We start from the raw sequence: 22,380 nt of genomic DNA on the forward strand, positions 1-22,380 counted from the left end.
CCCAGGAGCATGTTTCCCTGGTTTCCCTGCACTGATGGAACTGAGAAACCCAGGAGGACTCTGCCCTCCACAGAGCAAGGGTGGATCTATGAGATGTCCCAGACTCCCCTCTGACCCCAGCCTAGGACAGGGCCTTGGAAGAAAGCCACAGGCCATGGAGGGGTACAACAGGTGTACCCAGAGTGCACAGAAGGAATCTGCTTCTCTGAGAGTCTCAGGACTGGGCCACTCCCATCTCTTAGGACTCCCTCTTCCCCCACGGCCATCACAAAATGCGAGAGCACAGGAAGAGCAAGGTAAGTTGAATGAAAACCAGAAGTCTGTCCTCCAGGCTACATAAAGTCCAGAATTCCAGACTGATACTTATCATGCTATGGACCTTAAGTCACCCCAAACGCTCTGTGCCTCAGTTTCCCAAGGCTTTGAACTGGATGACCCTTGTGATTCCTCTAAAGCTCGAAATGCTTCATCTATAAATACCCCAAGCAAACTTTGCTAGGAATTATTCTAGAAAAGCACTGTCTGCAATAATGAAAATGTTCTACATCTGTACTGTTGTAGGCCAGTAATTCTCAACTAGGGCTGATCCAGCTCCTCAGGAGTCACTTGGCAGGCTCTGCAGACATTTTCAATTGTCATGACTACAGAGAGCTACTGGCTCAAGCAGGTGGAGGCCAGGGGTGCTGAACATGATGCAAGGCACAGGACCAGCCCCCTTGCCGCAATAATCAGCAAGCCCACAATGTCAATACCACATTAGTCACATGCAGATATTGAGCACTGAAAATGTGGCTAGTCTGACTGAGGAACTGAATTTTTTAATTTTAGACTTCAAGGGCCAGTAGCTCTCTGTATATAGCCAGTGGCTATACAGCTCTATATGACACTTCTCTATGTATTGTTAATAAAAAATGAATGTGTTTGGGCCAAGGTCATCCATACTTCTCCCATAACAATTCAGTTATTCACACAAAGAAGACAGTAGATTTTAACTTCAATTACAAGTTAAAATAGGCTTCCTATTTGTTAAAGGGGAATACAATAAAATATTGCCCCAGGCAGAAGCATTTGTTAGAGTAACAGGAAGCTTTAGTTAGCAAAAAATGTAGCAAATACCAAGAACCAGATTGAAGTTTATTTCCCCCAGACTGCATTTGACAAGCCAAAACAAGAGTTCAAGTACATTTAGGGCCAATGGTTGCAACTTACATTATCGCAAAGCTCCATTATTAGCGCTGTCTTTAAAATCCTTCCCTAACTTAAACTGACCAAATTAAAACTGGATTGGGAAGATCAAAAGGATATTAAATCTCAGAGGACATGATTAAAAGCATTTAAGTAAAGAAAGGCACATGAAAAGATTTTTCTTCTCAGTGATGCAAAGGCACTCAGCTCATAGAGAAAAATTTGATTGCAGGAGTACCCTAAAATTAGTTCCACGTGGATATTTGGGGAGTTCAATATCTACAGAACATAAAGATCCCCCTACCCACCCACCAATTTTGGAGGACAAGGTCAATGGCCCATCTCTTGAGGTCTAAAATTCTCCTCTTTTATTTGGAGTCTCTCCTCAATGCAGGCCAGAAGTTCATTTTCTTTCACAGCAGATGAAGCAAAGAGAACAAGGCTTCCCACACACAACTATTTTTTAAATTGAAATATCATTGATATATGATCTTATATAACACACAAACATTTAATAAATAATCCGCAACACCATTCAACCTGTGGGTGGGTAGGGTTGGTTCGTGGTTAGCAGCAAGAAGGAAAAAGATGGGTGGTATACATACTGGCCTCAGAGTTTGAGCCAAGAGAACAGTCTGGAACAAAGTGGGAAGGCAAGGGCAAACCTGAAGGGGCTGGGGGAGAGGAGACATCAGTTGGAAACTGAGAAGAGAAAAGGTTTGACTGTTAAAGTTCTCACAAGTAAAAGTGGAGGCCAAGAAAGGTACAATCAGACCTCTAGTCCAGGCATGTGGATTCTGAAAAATGAGTCTTCAAAGGTGAAGGACATTATGCCGACTGCTGGCCAGCGCTGCAGGGAGCCAAGCTAATGTAAATGTAAGAAAGTTCTTTTCTGGGCCGAGCTGCTGGTCATACTAGTAATGAGTTCTGACGTTCACAAGCGGCCATATCATGTTTCTTCCAAAATCATGGCTTTCAAGGTACTATCACTTCCCTCTCCCAAAGCTGGAGGTATGCCGTGTATTTTCTCCTATAAAGCCATTCTATCCATTGCTACATTCAAAAATTCCATGGCTCATCACAAGAACGACAAAACAGATGTCTAATAAATACTTTTAATGTCATTGCTCCTGAGAAACCAGAAGCAATTTCCTCTCCTCTGACCTCCATCCCTCTGCTAAGTGGTACCAAATTGAAATCCAAACATCAAAAGGAATCTTCGCAAGTTATCTTGGCCAACCCACTGTCCAAAGGTAAAGTTAGTCAGGTAAGTAGTGATATTGTGATATAAGAAATATGTATTTGGTCTTTGTCCCTGGTTCCTAGCTCCAGAGCTTCCAAAACCCATAGAATTTGCTGAGCAAGAGAAGTAAGGATCATCTTTTGTTATTCATAATAAGTCCCTCTCAACATGACCTGAGCTTATGTTAATGAGATGGCTGGTAGCCCCTAGAGAGCTTCAGGATGAAGACTGACAGAGGAACCAGCCCGTGATTAGAGGGCTAGAACCTTCAGGCCCCACTCCCCCACCCACTCCCTATCTCTGCGGAGAAGAGAAGGGTAGCAATCTAGTTGATCACCAATGGCCAATGATTTAGTCAATCATGCCTATGTAATGGAGACTCTATAAAAACCTCTAAATCACTCCTAAGTCGTGGGGTTGAGAGGGTTTCCAGGTTGATGAACACAGGGAGGTGATGGGTGGGTGATGCTGAAGAGGGCATGAAGCTTTACTTGTGCACATGTACACACACACCATCCATTTGGTGGTTCCTGAGTTGTATTCTTTATACTATACTAATAAGTAAAGTACCTTCTAGAGTTCTGGGGGCTGGTCGGTCAAAAGTGAGCCCAGGACTTGCCATCAGCATCTGAAGTAGGACCATCTTGTGGGACCAAGCCCTTAACTTGTGGGGTCTGAGGTTACCTCCAGGCCATTAGTCTCGGAATCAAATCAAATCACTGGACACCCAGTTGGTATTGGGAGAGTAGGAGAATTGGTTGTGGGTATGAAGAAAAATCCCTCACATTTGGTATTTGAAGTGTTTTGTGTAAGAAGTAGATCGTAAGACTGGTGAGTTTGAAATTTTGCCATAACATCCCAAAGTAATTCCCTCATACTCTGGAATCGTGGAAAGCCCCTGGAGACTACCATCACTTCAGCAATACGTCCTCTCACCGTTTCCCAAGAAAACCCCCTCCTCTAACCAGCACCCCACTCCAGGGTGGCTTAGCTCTGCCTCTACACTGGGTTCCTGGTCCCCTTAGAACAGTGTTTTCAACTTATTAATGGGTTAACCTAACATTTTGAAAAAATGAAATAGAAAAAAATATATAAAATATCAGGTTTATCATATTTAGTGAAGTTATATGTTTTATGAAATTTTTGCTTTGTATGTATGTGTGTCCTGGGTGGTGATGCAACATACTATTTTCCCCTGGGAATCACAATAAATAACACTGGATGCCACTGCTTTAGAATGCTCTGTCCTCCCATCGGCCTCTGGAAAGAGTTCCTTTGAAGGCCCAGCTCCAACCCTTCAGGCCTTTCCAGCTGACCTCTCTTTGCTCCTCCCCTCAGGCAAGTCCTGAAGGGCCTGCCTACTCATCTGACTGAAGCCCACAGTCCAGACTTGATGAAATATTACATCAGTGCAAGCTTGTTTTGTTTCCCTGTCTTCAGCTCCCTGAAGGCACTGACAACAGCTTTTACTTCTTAGCCCTGTGGTGCCCAATCTCAGCATCTGTTGCTGATTTTAGCAGGAGATTCTTCCTTTTGATTAACCTCAATTTCTCCTGACTTAGCAAATACTTGTTTTTCCATTTGTAAAACTCTTTCATTCCTTTGCAAACAACTACTTAATCATGTTGATATTTTTAATGGTCTAAACAAATCCAACTCCCTTAACTTTTCTGAGGCCAATCTTTTAAGATTTTTATTGTAGGTACACTTTCTCAGAATCTCTTCACAGCTAAGGAGCCAAGCCTTAATCAATTGATCAGTATCTCCCAGTCATGAGAGTCACTGGGGTACCTGGTAAATATGCAGACTGCCAGGCCCCACCCTGGAGATTCTGACCCCAGTTATGGGATGGGGGTGGGGTGCTATGGTGGGGGAAGGGCCTGGCCTCACTTAAGGTTCAACAAATGCTCCCTTTGATTAGTATTGCAAGGCTGTCGTCAACCAGAACCTGTGCAAATGCTAACCACAGAATTTACTTGAAAGGATTTTCTTCCTCCACGAGGTATTAAGGAAGAGGGTGGGAGGTTAGAAAAACTCTTCCCTTTTTCCTTGAAGAACTAGGTATTTTGCCTCCTATAAAAGCTTATTAAATATTAGGCTTTCCCTAGGAGTTGCATTTGCAGCCTGTATTAAGAATGTTAACAAAAGCGGTGGTAATAGGCAACAATTACAAATAATAAAATATCCAATAAAAAGGTGCAAAGTCAATCACAAGAGTCAAGCAACAGAACACCACACAACACTAAAACTGAACAACCACAAGCAATAATAACACAGCTAGTAAAAACTGTACTGCTGAAAGAAGGAAGACGCAAAGAGCACAGTAGTATGAGTGCATGTATATTAAGATGAAAACAGGAAAACGTGGACCTGTATTGTCTAGGGATGCATACATGGGCAGTGAAACCATAAAGAAAAGCAAGGACAAGGGTACCACAAACGGCAAGACAGTGGTTGGGGCAAAGGTGTAGCACCTTCCTGGGGATCAGGAAGGGACACCTGGGAGCATTCTAGGATCCTGCACTCGATTTCACCACTGGTATGTGGCTCCACAGATATGCAGTTGCCAAATGCTACATTCTTGTTTTATGAACTTTTCTCAATATGCAATTTTTCACACACACACACACACGCATGCACACAAGGTTGAGAAACAAGTCCTATGGTTTCCCTTCTGGTCATATCAACACAGCAACAAGTGCCTTTGGATGGTTTGCATCCTCACCTGTTGTTTCCTTGTCTCTAAAATGAAGGGTAGCCTGGTGCCAAAATCTGGTTCTCAAGAGGCCTCACAACCCCCTGGAGAATCTGATAAAGTTAGGGGCTTTCCTCAGAAGAATGGTCATACACAACAAAGCTTGCATACAGTTTCCGAGTGTTCTCTGGCTTAAATCTCTTCCCTCAGCCCATCTGTAAGCCCAAGCTAAGAACTCCTGGTAGAAAAGCAGACAGTCTTCAGAGTTCAGTGCTTTTGAGTTGAAATTCCAGCTCCACTACATCCCATCTAAGTGGTCTTGAACAAGTTATCAGCATCTCTGAGACTCCACTTCTGTATCTGCAAAATGGAAGCCTGCCTACTTGCACATTATCCTGAGAATTAAATATAATGTACATAAAGGGCCTGGTACATATTAAATGGTGATTTAATTAAAATATCACCATCAAAAATGGTGATTACTATTATGATTGAATTAGATGGTCTGCACGGTTCTTTTCTGATTCATGCTCTAGAAATCTTTTAATACTTAACATGATGAACTGATGGTCCATTACTGTTTCAGAGGCAAATAATGCCTTAATGCAAATTTAAATTTGCAAATTTTCTACTATGCTCCCTAAAAACAACATTTCAAAGGGCTCTAGAAAAAACACAGATACGAAATTCACTGTTTTACTGAATATGGCTTGCTTTTCTAGGAGACTATTTAAACAGGCGCTATCTCAGCAGAGCACATTTAGGCTACATTTCCAAGTCCAGGAAGCCATACATTATGCTAGGGAGACATGTGTAATGTGTCAGCTATGAAGGGCAGCACGTGGGAAAGGCAGACCTTACCTTCAATATGGGCGCCAAACATTCCTGCTAATATATCACAAATGAGACTTTCAATGGCTGGCCTGTTAGTCTCCTATTCATCAAATCATTTCCAATGACACCCACTTGGTTAAGAGTTTTCCCTGGAAGCCTGGGCTTCGGAAAGGCTTGCCTGTCTCCTGTATGGGTAGCAGAGCCCCCTGTCAAGCATGTGATGGATGCTGGGACTTTGGCAGCTGGCAACGTCTGCCCTTGGCCAGACATGGTATCACCTTCCTTTACTTTGGTTTAATCACTGGGAACTGAAAAACCAGTGCAAATGCAGTGGTCACAGATAGCTGGCTAGTGGGCAGGTTTGAGTCTTGAAATATATCGACCCAACCAAACAGTCCAGTGGCACAGAGCAATCCAGGAAAAAGAGGAGCTTCTCTGACTTTCTGTAGTAAAGATGCTAAAACCCTAATCATCACAAATTAGCACAGCTCCTGTTGTCTGGATCTGCCTGAGCAGCCATCTGGAGGAGTCTGTTTGGGAGATTATCCATGGAAAACCTCCATTCCTCCCTCTAGGTAGCAGAGAGCAGACTGATTTGCCAATATAATCAGTCAGGCTAGGATGAAAGTTAGACAAAGAGTGTTTTCACTGGGGTGGTTTCAGATGCATCCAGGGAAAAAAAAGAGCACGTCCCTCATATTTTGAGGCAGAAAACAAGAAACCAGCAAGCTTCAGGGCCCAGACTGTATTTTCCCCCAGTTCACTACACCAGCCAGTACTTAGTGGACAGCTATCTAGGTACAAGTATAGAAAATTCTATAGATGTTACATTCATCCCTTTGTTCATTCATTCATTCACTCACTTAACACATAGTTACTTAGTCATGGTTGACATAGTCTTTACTGAATTTTCTATATGGTTGTGGCAATAAAATACAGTAATATGAGAAAAATGCCAACAAAACAAAATCAGATGATGGAGTGGCACAGTGAGCGAAACGGTGAATCAGCACAACAGAAGGGACGGACAGCTTCTACCTGGGCAGGCAGGGAAGATTTCTGACTGGATAATGAACTAGACCTGCAATGGGTAATATTTAGATAATGAAGAGAAACACAGTATCTGAAAAATGCCAAGGTGTAGCCAATAGAGTTGATCCAAGTGAGGCCTTATAAGCTGTCCTCCTTAGAGGCCATGGAAACCCAGAAAATTACCAGTATATCAGGACAATAAACATTGGACCATTCACCCAGTTTTAACAGGCCCAGCAGTTTCATAAAGAGCTTTTCATATAATGTTACTTACTTGAGACCAACACATCAGTTCATCTAAAATGCGTTTTCCCTCTCCCTACATTTTTATTTCAGATTATGCACACATGCAGGCTTCACTGTCTCTATTATCCACCCCAAAATCTACCACGCTCCCTTTAACAGACAGCATTCCAGTGATTCCTGAGATCTTTCCACATATATGCTTGATTCTGTGTCACTGCCATAATACAGAATTATAAAAACTTCATCCAAAATAGACTGGTCCCTCTGCTGCAGCCCCCCCGCCCCCACTTCACTAGGGTGCCCAATTCTTTGCTCCTCCGGAGCCCTCCCTCCCCTCCCAGAAAGCAAGAGTTCTCCTTGTTAGGCTCCCCCATGCTTCTCATGGGGAGCACTGGGCACAACTGTAATAAATAGTATTTCTAAAATGTCTTTAAAGGTCTGTTGACCTCCCACTGATTAGAGTTTCAGGGCATGACCAATGGCTGGCATCTGTCCTGTTCACCACTAAACCCCTGGCCTCTTGCCCACTGCTGCTAGACAGCAGGGCGGGGCTCAATTCGGTTCATTGAACAGCTTTGCTTTTATTCCTTCTACCTTGGGAGCCACTATGGATTAACCCCTTCTCCACTGATGCCTTCATCTCAGTCTACAATTGTACTTGAAGCCTCTATAATCCCACCAAATTCCTCTCTTGGACTATGTTGACCCACATATTAAACCATTATACTAAAACCATGCCACATGACATAAAAGCAGTCTCATGGGGACAGAGGTAAGTCTGTGAGTGGACCAAGTCAACTTTATCCTTCAGGGGAAAAAAGTGGTTCTAACCAATTCAACTGGAACCAAGCACTCGTTTATTTAGTATCTATAAATCAGCTGCTGTGTGAAGTCCTTAGGGTAAAAAAAATGGAATAATCTTGGCCCTTAAGGAGTTTAGAGACTTCTGAGAACAGAAACACACCCGATAATTACATTACCAGTTGTCAGTGCAAGCCCACTGCTGTGAACTAAGTCCTATCCAAGCCCAGAGAGGAAACTATTACCATTAAAAGGAGCTAAAAACATGTAGTGCTGGGAACTGTACTACATTACAACTCAATCTTAACAATAACCCTGTGAGGTAGGTATTATTATTTGCCCATTTTATAGATGAGGAAACTGAGGCACAGAGAGGTTAAGAAACATGTAAAGTTACTCAATATGAGTAAGATGGGTTCTCTCAGGAGGAGAAGGCTAAGCAGTTTAATTTAAAGGCAAATGAAGAAACTTTTTAGACAATAAAGACTTAAGTGTGTTGCTAGACTGAAGCAAGCAAAGGAATCAGTAGAGACAGAATGAAAAGTTTAAGGAAGGGTGGGGAGTGGAATTGAGGATTCAACCCAGGTGGAAGGCTTATCTTTGTAAATCAGTCATGTTCTGCCTCTGACATAGTAAAATTGGAAGAAGAGTGTGTGAGCAGAGATACAGTGAGAGAGGGGAAGTCGGTTCATGTTTTATGTCTTCTACTTTCTTAGAGAAGCAGTACACCGTATTGCAGGGTCAATGGTGGGCTTAGAAGCTTGAAAAATGTTCCCAGTGGCTCCAGGGGGAAATAAGGAAGGAAAACCACCTGAAATGAGTAAAGGAGTTTTCAAGCAGCCAGAAGGTCCAGCTGAGAGTAGGAATTACAACTGCCCAACGAAACCATTTGGTAGTGTTGTGTGGTCTCTCACTGGAAGCACGGAGAAGGACAGGAGCAAGCAGGGTTAACTGGGCGACTAGAGAAGGGAAAGACAGGTAAAGCAGAGATCCGAGTCAGGATGGTGGGAGGTGCCGGTGAGCAGGTATTTGAAAGGATTGTGGGATCAGGGATGGATAAGGATAAGGTCTAGGGGCACAGCCTGTAGACTAAAGGCAGGTTGTTAGATGGGTCATTTATATGAATTTTAAGAGTTCTCAGGATGATGGCAGAAAGGAAAAATGGGAGCTGGGAGCCAAAATCCTGGAGAAATATCAGGCAGCAACTTAGAGGTTCCAAGAAGATGGTGAAGAAAGTGAAGTGAGGATGGTCCGGCATAACCAAAAGCAGTGACTGTCACCTGGGAAGGAAGAGAGAAGGTGTAGAGCAAATAGACCAACCTTATGAAGAAGCAGCTTCTTGTAGGTTACTGCTTTCTGCTCTGTGCAGTCCCTTCGAGGTGCCATAAAGAACTGATTTCATTTAAGTCACTTTAAACACCTCTACAAGGTTAAATCCCTGCTATTCAGAATGTGACCTTGTTTTCAAATAGGGTCTTTGCAAACATCATCAGGTTAGATGAGGTTACACTGGATTAGAGTGGGCCCCAAGCTCTATGAACGTTGTCCTTATCAGGGGAGCGAAATGAAGGCAGAGAAGGAGACGAGGAAAGTCAGGTGATGACAGAGGCAGAGATGGTAGTTATGCTGCCATTAACCAAGGAATGACAAGAATTGCTGGCAACCACCACCAGCTATAGGATGCAAGGAAGGATTCTTCCCTAGAGACTTTGGAGGGAACATGACCTTGATTTTGGACTTCTGGTCTGCAGATCAGTGACAGAATACTTTTTCACAGAACATATTTCTGACAGTTATTGTGAGCCACTCAGTTGGTGGTAGTTTTTATGCCAGCCCTAGGAAATTAATACACCACTCAATGAAGCAGGTATTATCATCCTCACTTAAGGGACAAGGAAACTGAGGCTCAGAAAATACAAGTATCTTGCCCAAAATTAAAAGGCCAAAAAGTGGGAATCTTGGGGTCCAGACCCCAGACCTTTGGTGTCCTGCTTCCCCTCCACACCCCCTCTGCATGCCCACGCCGGGCAGAGAGAAAGGCTGCAGTCTGGTGGTACTGAGACTGGAAACTAAGCTCTCAGTGCCTTTTAAATGCAGGAAGCACACCTAAAGTGAACTCCATATTATATATGAAATTTGTAGTTGTACAAAAGCATTTAAGACATGATTACTTTTCAAGCATACTCACAGTAAGGCCTCTTTGAATAGTAAATGCACATACACACATACATACAAATGGGATTGGATTTACTCAAATACTTATTGCTTCAAGGGACAGACAAGTGTAACAGTATCTTAAGGCCTAAGCCATGCTTTCCTTGCACATAGATGGGGCACTTAGAGACATGTGTGGCTCTAATCCCAGCACACACCAAAAGTATTTTTGGCATGCATTTGAGCAACATATGCAGCCACAACCCCTGAGCTTTGCTCTTTACCCAAGTGGCACAATATAGATTTCACATAAAAGTATCCAGATGAAATGATTCTATCCACAAAGTCTTAAGTCAAATGCTTAAGTGCATTTTAAGCATCTAAGTGGTCAGAGTAGAGGATCAGGGTGGTCTCTTACCCTGATCATGCCCAGGCATCATGCCTGCACAAGAGAATCATGTCGTCTCTTTGCACAACTACAAACACTAACTTAAAAAAATTCTCTATGTGATTCTATTGTCAGCCAGAATTATTCTTCCCTTGGTAACAATGAGGAAGACAAATTAGCTGCAAACTAACAAAGTTTGCAGCTATTAAAATGCTGAGCTAGACCACAGCATGTATCTCAGCATCCACACCTTTCAGCACATAAAGACTAAAAAAAATATCAATAGGCAATCAAGATGCCCGGCGGGGATAAAAGGGCCTGAGCCCAGCCCCCAGGGCCCTCCTTCAGATGCACCCTGGTCCTGATGCCTCTGTAGTGGTTAGTGGGATCAGTCACCCAGGCTGGAGGCCCTGGCACTTTCCCTCTGCCTGCGCCTACCCAGCAAATAACTCACAAACGACCATCCACACTGCCTCTCCAGTTTCCCTCGCATTGACCATCGCAGTGGCCAACGCCTTTACTTAATCCATTCAGTTCAACAAATACCTTTTGGTTCCTATTTTTACCAACTGTCATACTAGACACTTTAGATGTGCCAACTTCCTGGGGCACACTGACAGGTATAGACACTTAGAAGAGGTTCTGACACTGATCATTGTTTATGTGGGACATTTCAATAGCTCTTTTTTTTTCCTTTTCCTTAAGGGCCACTCGTAAGCCAGTTCAGAAGATTCTTCTACTGTTGGGACAGCCCTGCAAGTTCTGAGTTAATAGAAAGTGCTGGATCAAAGTTTAAAGAGCTGCTTAAGAGTAGGAGTAAAGCAAGATCACTCTTGAAAAAGTTCCCAGAATAATAACATAAAAAGAAAATGAACTATTAATGTCCTAAATTCTCCTTTTAAACTTCAGTTTAGAAACATTAACTAGTACACTGTATATCAACTATATTTCAATTTAAAAAATTTTTTTAATAAAAAGAAACATTAGCTCTTGCTGTTTTCAATAAAAATATGTTTGTCTTTCTGATTGAAAATATTGAAGTGTTTATATTTGAATTCAAGATAAATAAAGGAGAATTTACCTGTTAATTGACTATGGAAAACATCACTACTTCCAATACTTTGAGGTGATATCTATGTCCCCTCTCCTTGAATCTGAGCTGACTTGCTTTTAACCAACAGGCTGCATCAAAAGTGGCACTCTTTGAGTCTAAAGGATATAGAATAGGTCACAGCCTCTTGGAATCATGCTTCTCTGTATGTCTTGACAGCCAATCATGCTATGAGAAGCCAACCATGTGGAAAGCCATGTGTAGGTGTCCCAGCCTGAGTGCACCACTGACCGTCCCAGCCTGGCTGCCACACATGTGACTGAAGGAGTGTCCATCTAGATGATTCAGCCCCATGCTGTCAGTGGCCCTCAGGCTCCAATTCCTATCTGAATCCACAGACATCTTAAAACCCAGAAAAACATTCCTCACATTCCTGCTGCATCCTGTCCAAATTCCTGACTCATCATTTGAGAGCATAACACGCAATGTTTCATGCCATTAAATTTACTGGTGGTTTTTAACAATGGCAATAGTAACTGAGACAACCTTTGTCCAGTATTCCTTCAATTCAATAGAAGAAACCTATTTATATACAAGCCCAGCTGTGTTGTATTAAAATTGTGCTCACGGCGGCTTTTTAACTTTCGTCCTGTTCTTCAGTTCTACTTCAAGGTCTAAGCATGACCATATTTTGCTCCTGGTGAGTTGAATGATGCAAAACAGTTCTTTTTCCTACATCTGATACTCAACTGTACATCTGGTCTCTCACACTCTTTCCTATGTAGAAAGCAGGCCAACAAACATGACTCTCACTAAATTTTCTGAGTGTCAGAACCCTCTGCTAGTGCCAAGGCAGTCGCAAAGGTCAGAACTTTGGATAGAGTTCCTCCAAGTCAGACGCTGGTTCGGGGTCGCTGGGTCCGCCTGCAATCTGCAGTCGTTGTGCTCCGACCTGGGTCATCACATCGCTTAATTAAAGAACTTACATAAGTTAGACTCCTTTTTTAAATTCAGATTTACATAAATGCCTATTGCTATACACTACAATGGACACCACGTATTTGTTTCAAAATGTTTAAAGTGAAGAACATATTTGATGCCCAGAGCATCTGTAAAGATATGTGTGAAGGAGAGGAGAGAGAAATGATATAGCAGAGGGAACGGGGTAATGTGGTTCACGAGTCCTAGTTCTCTCTTTTCTCTTTAGTAATCTACCAGAAAGGAAAACGCTGTGTAACGGCAGCTTTCACCAACTGTATGACTTCAAGCAAGCAAAGAACCATGCTGGGACTCAGTTTTCCAAGCCAGAAAATATGGATAATAGAATTTTCCCTGATGAAGTGTCAAAGTAAGCTACATTTTGTTTTTTAATTTCCTATTTAATAAATGCATACCTCTATCACCCATTGGGGGTTGGAGAAATGGGAGAAAGGGGTATACATTTATTAAATAGAAAATCAATGGCCTCTTAACCAGCCTTTCTACTTCCGGTTTTCCCCCTACCCACAACCCTTCCTTCTCCCATGCCAACTTCCTGCTGCGTAAATATTCTTACCTGCTGTTCTGGCTCACTTTCCTAAAAATCACCCCTGGCTGTCAAAGGCCAACAAGAGGCCCCATACTCTTTAGTGACCCTCCAGCCCTACATCCCATAAACTGAAGGCTTTTCTTAATCCAGTGTCAAACCTTAATTTCCACTCTGCCCAGCCTGCTCCTGGCCTGTGCCACACTCCCACCCAAGAGCCTGCAGCTTTAGCCATGCTCCTGGCTCCAAATGGAGGTCCTTTCCCCCTTCACACTGTCTGTTCGCCTAACGCTCCCCTCTCATTTTTATCTTGCCTTCTCTGAAACAAGGCATAAAGTTGCTTCCTGCCATACATTTTAACAAAGTTTTACACTAACATTCAAGGTGTATGGTTTTTCACTATATACAGAGGCAATATATAAATAAAAACTTAGATTCTGTTTTCCTGCATCCAAATCCTGGCTCTACCACTTACCAGCTGTGAGACTCCAGAAGAAGTGATTTAACTTCCTATGTCTCCATTTCCTTGTTTTCCTCAAAACAGGAGACTGAAGCACACTGGAAAATATTTGACTCCCCAAACAGATGGTACTTGATGGCAGAAACTTTCATATTCTTCCATAATGCCCCTCCTGGTATATCTCTGGATATTTTTTAATGAATCAATACATTAAACAGAGCTCTCTCCAACTTGGAGGGGTATTTGCAGTGCTCTGACTCATCACTGCTATTCCAAACATCTAAAGTAACTTAAATAATCAAAATAGTATATACATATAAGCACATTTACTAACGTTAACTGTGGTTAATTTTAAATAGTTTGGGTGCTTTAATATATTTGAGGCAAGAGACACCACTGATTTATTTATACCAAAACTTTTATAGTTCTCAAGAAAGGGCATATCTGTGATAACCTTTCCACACTCCAATAATAGCAAACCAAAATAAACTTCAATATCACCCACAGGGGAAAAAATCTGGTTCCAAGAAATTATTTCTGCCTGATGTCTAAAGGCAGAGGGCAGCACTTTTTAAGAGCATACGGGGCCATGACATTTACCATCAGTCTGATCTTGCTGTGGTATCACAAGTACATACGTGCAGTGGCCTTCCTGAACTCTTGTCTCCCTAGTCCCCAGAAGACACAGGACCCCCGAGTAAAGCCCAAGAAAGCTTGGCACCGTAACTGTGCATTTCTTCACAAGAGCAACAGAGAGGCCAAGACCAAGGATGCTGACTGATACTGAGAACTTTGGAAAACTTACTGAGGTTCCTACATGTGAAGCCTCCTTCATTATCCTTTCAAAGCCCAGAAGGAATTCCTCCTGAATGCGTTGCCTTATGATTCAGCGAGACACCGAGTGCCAAGTGAACGCACAGAAAAATCACCAAAATGGGGAAAAGTCTATTCAAGCAATACTGGAACTCTAATGTGTGGTCTTGTGCCATGGATTTTTAACTTATATCCTAATACATATATCAGGATTCTGCAAACTGAACATACACACTGAAAATAAATTAGTCCACTGATTGTTAAAACAATGAAATAATAAAAACCAGATACTTCCGATATTCTGAAACTCTACTTTTCAGGACGTGTTACACATAACTTCTTATCACTCAGAGATAATTTCTACTGAAAGCCACTTGTACATCTAGTGGTGCCCCAGAGATGGTGAGGTCAAGGGCAGGAGCCATGGCTTTTGCATCTGTATCCCAGGAACCCAGCACAAGGGCAGACACGTGGCAAGTGATGCATAAATGTTTGCTGAATGAATGAATGTTGGCCAGCAAAGCATGAGGCTTTTTAAAAAGTAATGTTACTACTAAAATACTAAGGAAGTAGCAAGCCCTCACAATTCCCCCAAGCTAGTCTTTCCTCTTCACCATTGCAACTACTTGAATATTATGATAGCGACATCTTCATCCTGACATTGCTCTGTGCTATTAGACATAAGCTGGCTCCCTTCTGTGTATTCTAACAAATCCAATGTCTTTACTCTATCAGATGTCCAATCTCATTCCCACCTGTTGAAATACAGCATAATACAGTGCTTCAAATCACAGAAGCAAAAGCCAAATTCCACCTGGGTTCACAGCCCAGTTCTACCACTAGGAACTGGGGCAAGTTATTAAACTCCTGGGTGCCTCAACTGAATAAGAGATCATGAAAATAACCTCCATTATATTTGTTGTGAGAATTAAGTGAATCCAATATTTGCAAAATATTTAGAACAGTGTCTGGCACAGAGTAAGCATTTAGTAAGTGGTAGCTAATGTGGTGATTATTCGCACTCCTAAGGGAATGGCCATTCTGGTGTTCAGACAGTGGTTCTTCTCCTCTAGGCCTGGCTGATTCACAGCCCACTACTATTATGACCAAACCCAGATATACTGACTGGCTACAGCACAGATACACTGCAGACTCTATGAAGGTCCTGACGTTCCAGCTGCAAAGAGATCCTCAGTTAAGTGACTGAAGCCCGCTGGACCTCAGGAAAATTCATCAGTACCTTAAATATCTTGAACTGTTTATCAATGTCCCATTAAAGTGAACTGCAGGATATCAAATTAAGAGAAACTTGTATCTGTATAGGAAACTACGGAAAGATGATCTCCACAAGCCAGAAACTTCAGGGAATTTCTTGCAGTTTTAGGTCAGATGGGACAAGTTTAAAGAAAGGCCAGTTGGACCAATGATGATGACAAGCTGCTCTCTTGCTTGCCAGAAAAATGCCTGGAAGAGGTCCCAACAAAACTCCACTCATGGTGCCTAATTCAGAGAGGATAAAGGGTGAGGGTGAGGGTGGGTCACCATGAAAAGCACACCACATGCCAACAGGACACTGAAGGAGCACGAGACACCAGCGGGGCAGGGGTGTGGCCAGTGCCTGAGGGAGGCTACCGGACCCAGCCCAACAGCGGCACTGCCCCAGGAAACTCCCGGGGCCCGGAACTCTTCAGCACAGACACAAGTGCCCTGCTGCAGTCACCTCAGTCACCCGCCCCTCGGGCTGCGGCTGGACTTCTGAAATGGCAATGTACAGAACAATAACCCAAGACCTCCCTTCTGCTTTCGTTTTTTGGACTGGAATACTTGAATAGGAATCTTACAATATCTGTTAGAACCCCATCTCTTTCCTCAATTCTGAATAAGCATAGCCCTCCTTCTAGAAATATTAGCTGACAGAAACAGCACAGGTCCTAAGAAATGTGCCTGCAGCCCAAAAGAAGGGAGTTTCTTGGAGGAATCGGAGCACATTTGTTCCTGTGAAACAGAATAATTCTTAAGAAACCACAGAGGCTTTCTAATGTGTGCTTTCAACTAGACTGGAGAGAACAATATGTCTATGAAACTGCTCTATAGAACAACCTAGAATCGAAGACAACTACATGGAGATGCCAAATTTGAAATGTGTTAGAAATGAGCAGACTGAGGAATCTAGGAAATTGGGAGTTAAAGTAAAAGACAACTTTAACTCAAAGGAAAAGAAAAAAGAAAAAGATATGAAAAAAGGCAATATATGATGTAGAAATCTAAGCAAAATTAAGAAGTAAAAGAATTAATAAAAGAAAACCATCCTGAGCTACAGAAAAGCTGTCTACAAAATTAAATGACTCTCCAGGCAGTAGCTGGATTTAGGGACAAGGGAGTATGGAAGAAGTATCCTGAGACACATTTTATTGAAGATTTTTTAAATTGGAAGGAAAAAGAAAAAATTCTATTGGTATCCAGGTAGAAAACAAATTACTTCCAAAGGCTCCCTAACCAGGCTGGCTCAGATTTCTCCAAGACACTGACCACCAGAAGACAGTGCACCATCACCAACAGGGTTTTGAGAGGAATGAAGCATCATGCAGTTATTCTACCTGGCAGACAGTCCCTTCAGAGGTGCAGAAAACAGAAACACATCCTCAGACGTGCATACTGAGGATGCCCTTGCTTAAATGCGCCTTTAAAACTTTTCAACTGCATAGTCCAATTGATCAAGAAATAAACCAAAATAAGAACCCAAAAGTCTAGAAATTTGGGTTGATATAAATGTGTGTGTACAAGACACATTATTTATGTGTGGTGTTCATGTATTATCTTTTTTTTTAATTAACAGATTTTACTTTTTAGAGCAGTTTTAGGTTTATAAAAATATGACTGGAAAGTACAGAATTCCCATATATCCCCTTACTCCTCCCCTCAATTTCCTCTATTATTGTTGATTGCCATGTTGATTGCCGTCACTCTACACTAAACATTAGGTTTGAAGTTTCAAAATGTCAGACACCATGTTTTCCTCCAATACACCCTCCTTACATAAAGAGCATTCTGCCGGGAGGTGATCTTCTTGGAATGAATGACAGGGATTCATTCGGATAACCCCATGATTCCCCATAGTATTTTAAAAAACCAAACCATTCCCCAAATCTGCCTCCAAAATGTTGTGCTAGTACTACTTTCCTTATCAAAACTCCTTCAAGCCCAGCTTCCATGCCCCCACTTCACCCCCTAGCACATCCTAGACTATAGATTAATGTGCTTACATTGCCTCTGAATTGTTGTTAGTATCCTGACTGTACCAATTATAGGACTCAGAACATAGAAGCAACTCCACAGGTTTTACACAATAAAGTAGAATGTGGCAGAAATTAAAATGATCATTCTTACTGAGAAAGTTTTGCACATAACACAAATAACACAAGAACTTCTGTGCCTTCCTCAGTTACCTCGATTTATTCAAACCCACATTTTACACATTTATGAAAATACTCTAATTTAACCTGAACTTCAACCTACCTAATCAAAAGACTTCCCAAGGGTGTGTACATAATCATGAAATTTTAGGACAGCCTGGCATCAAAATTACTTGCATTTCCCACACATTACTATGCGTACTGCAGCTCTGTTCCTCACCCCCTCTCAGAAAGGGTTAAAAAGCAACTACCTCAGAAAGCTGTTTTAAGGGTTAAAAAAAGACAGTACATGTAAAAAGATTAGATGAAAGGGTGAAGCACAGGAGATGTTTAGGGCAGTGAATCTAGTCTGTATGACACTGTACTGGTGGATTATGTCATTATACATTTGTCCAAACCCACAGAATGTACAACAGGGAAAGTGGCTCCTACTGTAAACTGTAGACTTTAGTTAATAATAATGTATCAACACTGGCTCATCAATTGTAACAAATGTACTACTAATGCAAGATGCTAATAATAGAGGAAATTGAGGGGAGGAGTAAGGGGATATATGGGAATTCTGTATTTTCCAGTCATATTTTTATAAACCTAAAACTGCTCTAAAAAATAAAATCTATTAATTAAAAAAAAAAAGATAATACATGAACACCACACATAAATAATGTGTCTTGTACACACCAAGTGGTAAGAATTTGCTATCATCATGACCATCTGTAACACACACCTTGCACTGAGCTACGCCTGGGGGTGCCACAGGAAAGTAGACTCCAAGCCAGGTTCCTAACCCACCACACTTACAAGCTAAGAGATGCAGGCCTATGCTGCTCCATTTCTCTGTATGCTCAAACTCCATTCTGATGTAGTAAGTTCTAGGCTTTTAATAAGCATCTAGGTGCTGAGCATCTAGGTTGCTACCAGATTTTCATGATTATAAACAGCTCTGTCTTGGACATCTTTGGACATTCATGTCTGTCCAGTATAGTGTGGTATGATCTCAAGAATGAGATAATGCGTGAATGCTACTAGAATCTTCCCAGACTGCCGGTTAATTACCCCAATTCACAAATTTACTATTTTTTTAGCCCTTTGCACCATTAATGATGTAACTCAACATAAATTTTTTCCTATTAAAATGCCTTTGGCACCCAAATATCTATGATAATATCTTAGCATGATTTCTCCAATTGCTTCAGCATGAGAGACAAAAGACCCCCCCGCTGAGGACATAGAACCACTAAGGAACCCAACTTGTAATAAAATTGGGGTCATATACTTCCTCCAGAAGTTACTAAAATGCAACAGATCCAGCCCTGTTAACCTCATCTTCCTAGTCTCTATCAGAGTCCTGGGGTGGGGAGGAGACACAGTAAGAATCTCTTAAAGGGAGTGCAGGGCTTGTTCTTCCAGGAACCCCAGCCTCCCAGCTCACTCTGCTGCCCACCACTTGGTGGGGGTATCAAGTGAATCACACAGAGATTGGGGATGCCTACAAGAAAGACCAACTCACAGGTTGCCACTTACTTAAAGCAGTGGATTGGGCTAATTTCCCATATCCTGAGCAGGAGAGAGAAAGGTGGGGAGTGGGGCGGAGGGAGGCAGCACCAGGGAAGCAGCCAGCACACCCCCATCTGGAGAGGCAGTCAACTGAGTTTCCTGGGACTCAACTGTCATGATAGGAAGCCTGACTTGAGCCCTCTTGCTGGTACCCTAACCAAGACGGCTGCCCTGGGGCAAGAGGACCCCAGCAGCAAGAGGGCATGGAAAGGGGCTAGAAAAGATCCAGTTGGAGGTAGAGCCCCTGAGTCAGGGAGCTGCTGGCCAGAGAAACAGCCTTGAGCAGTTAAGAAGAGGGCGGTATCTGTGTGCAATTAAATGCAAATGTGTTCACTTCCCTGCCTCCAGTGCTTCTCTGCCCTCAACCTGCGGGGGGACTAGACCCCAAATGAGCAAGGGGGCAGGAGTGAAAGGAGTGTCTTCAGTGCTTTGAGACAGGGTTAGGCTGCACTGAAGGAAAGAGGGAACATTTAAACTGAGTTTGAGTTTTTGAACTGCATTCATCTCTGGAGGCTGTGGCAGTTGCACATTGTGAAAGAACAGACAGAGGAGATTCAACTTGGTGTGGTTGAAGGAAAAGACCGAAAAAATAAAAAGACCCTTTCAAAGTTACACCTCATGGACTCGAGACAGTACAAGAGATAAAACGCCTCAAATATGATTAAAGGCATGTGTTCGACAGGAGCATTAGAGTACTGCCTAGACCTGGGCTCAGATTCTGGCTTGGCCCGTTCACTCAGCAGACACCTACAAGCACCTCCTGAGCACTGGGCATGGCTGTGCACGAGGCTGGCCAAAGCCCTGGGCTCCGGGAAATTACATCCCAGGTGCCGTGTCATTCTGGGGCCCTTCTTCAACTTCTAGGGCTTCCGACTCCTCATGGAATCCTGTCAAGTTACTCCAGGCTCTCAGAACAGAGGAGGGTAAATGGCTACAGGAAGTCAGGAACCGCATGGCTTGTGTGTCATTCATAAACTTATTAACACTGTTTCTAGATATCAGGGGCTAAAATCCTCGAAGGACCTAAAAGATCTGTATCAGTGACTTTGAAATATCACACAGGGTAACTATTTTACAAAATTAATGGTAAGCGCTGTACTCATGTAAGGTAAGAGAGACTCAGAAGAACCGTATTGGTAAAATTAGCCACCGTAATTCCACACAGTCAGTAATGCTGTATCTAAACATACTACCAAATCCAAGGGCCACATTTTTCTGGTTATTCAGACAGAACCCTTGTGGGCACAGGTCCATGGGCTGCATGCAGCTCAGTGGCACTGCAGAGCAGACGGAGAACCCACCACAGGCTCTAAACACAGGCCTCTTGGGCAACCCCTGGAAGGCTGAATGCTCCTGAGCACACAGGGGCTGGCCACAGCTTCAGGAGACAGAAAACAGCAGGAGGGCCAGGCACTGGCTTCACTACCCCGCCACCTTTAGTCCTTTCCACAACATGCCGCCCACATCTGGACATCTGGAAGGTCAGGCCATTCATCATTCGGGTTAATCCTTAACTTTCCTGCTTTGAATCTGTGTAAATTTCACCCCCGCCAGGGCAATCCCCATGCTTCCACTGTCCTCTGTCAGCCCAGGAGCTGAGATAACAACGTTTACAATGTTTACCACATTTACCACGATCTATCAGCAGCTTAACTAGTCGTTGCCAAAAGTTATTTTTCCTGAACTATTTATAAGATGCTGCTTGCTATTTTTTTCCCTTTCTTTTTTTTCAGTCCTGCAAAAGCAAAGCACTTAGGTAGCTGGAAATGCCAAGAAACTGGAAATGGGAAAAGTGGTATGTCAAACAACTTTGCCAACAGCCTCCACATACCCAGGTTAGAAAATGCAAATCCTCCCACAGGGCAGAAGTACCAAGGTCATTTTCTCTTATTCTAAAATAAACAAATAAATACAAACGTGCAACACATAATTGTTTTATAGAAGAGTTTCTCTCTAGAGACATACAATTGCAAAATAATTTACCATTCACCTAAAATGTAAAATAAACCCCCAAATATTACTTTGTTAAATGAAGTATCTTTCTTTTAGGTGAAGATAAATACTGTAGTTTAAACAAACATATTTGATTATATTTTCTCAATTCACAGCATTACATATTTTTATATTTTTTACCTGTTTACTTTAAGGTTTTAAAAACAAAACATAACCACATAAGAGAAAAACACAGAGGGATAAGAACATTCACACCGATAATTAGATACTCTGCCAAAAAACAAAGCTAAACAGTTAGCTTTATTTCTTTGTAGTCAATTTTCCTAAGTATCTCTTTTCTACCATGACTGCTTTTGCCCTGCTTCTTTTTACTCTAATATTAAAAGCAACCTTATAGGCAATAAATTGTTATTTTATAGGATACAAAAATTCCATAAGTTAGTTTGAGAAAAAAAAACTTAATTAACATTCCTTTGTTGCTGAACACTTAGGTTATTTTCAGGAAAGTGATATAAAGAACATAGCCAGAAACATATCTGTGCACACAGTTTTCAAAAAACTCTGAGATAAAATTGCTTTCCATCAAGGACACCAGCAAAGCAGGAAGGCTCTGGATATCATCACTATAGAAAATGTTTATAGTGATGTAATAGTGGGCAATTTTTTTAAAATTATGGAAATATTTAAACATATCCAAGAGTAGAGAAAATGACTTATCCTTCTCTTTGATGACTATCAACTGGTGCTCTCATTTCAGTTATGCTCCCATTTTAATCTTCCGTCTCCAGATCATCTGGAGTAAATCCCAGACCCAAATCATAGCTTTAATAAATATTTCAGTATGTGTCTCTCAACAATGAAAGCTTTTTTTAAAGAGCACAATCACAATATCATATCACATATAAAAAAAATTAACACTGATGTCTTAATACGTCAACTCCAAATTTTCCCAGCTGTCTCAAATTTTTCTTGGCTTGTTGGAATCAGGATACAAATAAGGTGTTTACATTGTAAACAGTGGCTCCAATTC

General features: G+C 42.1%; 1 protein-coding gene across 2 annotated transcripts in view; it reads right to left on the reverse strand.

Annotated features, from left to right (window-relative positions):
* The window catches only part of RAI14 (retinoic acid induced 14), a 133,468-nt gene that overhangs the window by 55,562 nt on the left and 55,526 nt on the right, over positions 1-22,380 (reverse strand). The gene's annotated exons all lie outside the window — the stretch shown is intronic.

The sequence above is a fragment of the Manis pentadactyla genome, chromosome 2, assembly GCF_030020395.1.
Source record: "Manis pentadactyla isolate mManPen7 chromosome 2, mManPen7.hap1, whole genome shotgun sequence".
Lineage (NCBI taxonomy): Eukaryota > Metazoa > Chordata > Mammalia > Pholidota > Manidae > Manis > Manis pentadactyla.